The 2,796-nt window shown below is 51.9% G+C and overlaps 1 pseudogene; it reads right to left on the bottom strand.

The window, feature by feature from the left end:
• Positions 1 to 668: 668 nt before the first annotated feature.
• LOC144167325 (uncharacterized) lies at positions 669 to 2,489 on the bottom strand (annotated as a pseudogene).
• Positions 2,490 to 2,796: the final 307 nt, after the last annotated feature.

The raw sequence follows: 2,796 nt of genomic DNA, 5'->3' as shown, positions 1-2,796 counted from the left end.
TCATCAGACAACGCACGCTTCGTCGGCATTTCACCGAACCACATCTTATCTGCTCGTGCTCGCACGATAGCTCCCCTATAACGCTCAGTATTGATGACTTCTAGTTTATTTTTTGTGTCTCTTATTTCTTGCGTAAACTCGCCGGCGTTTGCGCTTTCTTCTAACAATAGAGTCCTTAACTGTTGGCGGAGTTCTTGTTCCTTCTCTCTTTTCTGTTTATTGATAATTGTGCTTCTTTCGACTGCACCTATTTTAACTTGTTTAAAAAGGTCCCACTTGACCCCCCAGCTCGTCTGTGCATCTCTGTGCATATTAGTAAACAGTTCACTGACCCTAGCTGTAAAAGGTTCATCTTTAAGTACCCGGCTATTTATTTTCCACAACTTCCAATTCCATTTCGTGGCTTTCTGTTTGTTTCCCAGACAGAACGCCACAAGACAATGATCGCTGTAGGACAAGGCCTCGACCTTATAACTGTCATACAGTGGCACAAGTTCACTTGATATGTACACTCTATCCAGCCTCGCGTGACTGGCACCTTGAAAATGTGTAAACCAGATTGGATCTCTAGTCGTACAGAGAGCTACGTCATCCAAGCAATATTTTGAAGTTATGTCCATTACGCATTCGGCACTTTTATCTCTAACCCGCTCGTGGGCTGCTCTGTCCTCTGTCATGCACACACAGTTGAAATCCCCAAGCAAGATAACAACCCTTTCGCGCTCAAGGTGTTTACTAATAGTTTGGAAAAAAGTCTCCCTCTCACCCTGTCTGTTCGGTGCATAAATACATATAACTCTCCATTCAATATCGCAAAATGAAAAGTCGCAATACACATAGCGGCCACTCGAATCAGCTAGAACGGTCTGTTCAACAATCCCTATTGATCGCCTGATAAAAAGGGCACACCCAGCCGATGTTCCCACGGCGTGCGAGACACACACATTAAAATTTGCTCTAAAAGGTTGCAACATGCGGTCTGTCATTTCCTGGCTTTCCACTTTAGTTTCTTGCACCGCAATTATATCCAGTTCTCGGTCCGCGAACAGCCTACCAAGCTGGCATTGCTTCCGTCTCGCTGCCAGACCTCGCACATTAACCGTGGCAACGTTAATTGCAGCTTCTAAACGTACAGCCATTTGGAAAAACTAGACCGCATGCCGCTCACCTCGGACATATGACAAATGCGAGGGTGTGCGTCCGCTAGCGTAGGTCAGTGCGGCATGAGGCGTTCGCCCCGCGTTCTTGGGCATACATAAATCTCGTCACGAGGGGGGCTTTGGCGGCCTCCTCTCTCCGACTTGAATGTTCGTCTTAGGTTCAGGGCGCTTTTTCCTCGCTGTGGGCCCAGTCGAGGCACTACCCACCAGGTTCTTCGCGTCAGCGTCCGCAGCACTGTCCTCCCGTGGCCGCTTAGCCGCGAGCTCATTGAATGCACCATCCTTCCCACGAGTGGCGGCGTCCTCGGCGTCCATGGAGGCGTCGCTTGGGTAGCCGTCGTCAATACTTGGCAGCGGGGTATCTTGCGGCTGCACCTCCGGCGCCTGAGCTGCCGCTGTTTCTTCCGTGCCCGTCGTCCCCTCAATAGCACTACCTTCGTCAATGTCCCCTTCTTCTGCTGGCGTGTCCGCCGGAATCGGTGTATGTTCCTCATCCAGGCCCTTGACGACTTCCTCCGCCTCCGCTTCGTCCATTATGTGCTTCCAACGCTCTTCTGTTGGTCCGGGTCCGGTGGCCGCCGCATACGTTTTCACGCAATTGGCGCCATCATGTCCGAAACGCCGGCAGACGTTGCACTTGGGAACGCGACACTCCCTCCGAATGTGCCCAGTCTGTTGACACCGAAGGCACAGCGGTGGTCGTCCCGGCGCGGCGACGAGAGCAAGCTCGGTTCCGATACGCAGCTGGTGCGGCAAATCATCCCTTGCAACTCCCCCTTTCAGTCGGAGAACAACAATGCGTGTCATGGTGCTGAAATGCGCACACCCTGTCGCACGCCACTTTTCTTACGTCACTTCAACCACAGTTCCGTACGGCGCGAACGCTTCCTTTATCTGATCGTCGGGAACATTGTGCAGGACCCAGTGAAGCTTGACGCGGACGTCTTGCTGGCACGGGTCAATTACCAGGCACCTGTGGCCCTTGACGGTGATTTCTTTCTTCGCGAGCACTTTCTTCTTTCCTTCTTCGCTCGTAAAGGTGACTGCCCAGATATGATTCATCTGGTGGGTGCCGAGGGCAGCAATGTCGGCGAGCACAGCGTCTTGCGCTAACGCGTCTCGAAAGTCTTCAACTCGGTACGGTCGAGCCCTTACATCTCCATGCAGAAAAATGATGTTAAAAACAACAGACCCGGTTGGCAGGGGAGGCAGAACAACAGAGTAATCCTGGGCATCTTCAGCATTCCTGTTTCCGCGGCGAGACTGGGCCGCAAACGCCGCTCCGACGGAGCTCATGATTCCGCGTCCGCACGCTGCGGTGACCGGAAGTGGAATCCACTCAGCTATCTCGGCGGGAGGTACGTGGACGCCTAAAACTACTCTATACTTACGTAAGTTGTCAACGAATATTGTCACTTGTGTTTAGTTTATGCGGCATTTTTGAAATTCGGGTTGTCCTAACACTTGTTTCTCACGCACCGGTCTTGCAGACGAGGCCGCATTGCTAGCGCTGCAAGCGATTGAGCCAAAGCTCCCTTATTTGACTCAAGAAAAGCTATCGCAGTCAACCCGACCTTTCCTGCGCAGGCCACGGTAGCCACGAAATAAATGGAATGTGCCGTTAGAATTATTGCGT

This window comes from Haemaphysalis longicornis, unplaced genomic scaffold (assembly GCF_048455015.1).
Source record: "Haemaphysalis longicornis isolate Haplotype H1 unplaced genomic scaffold, Haemaphysalis longicornis Haplotype H1 scaffold_2, whole genome shotgun sequence".
Classification (NCBI taxonomy): domain Eukaryota; kingdom Metazoa; phylum Arthropoda; class Arachnida; order Ixodida; family Ixodidae; genus Haemaphysalis; species Haemaphysalis longicornis.
This window is presented reverse-complemented; position numbering and strand designations above follow the sequence as displayed.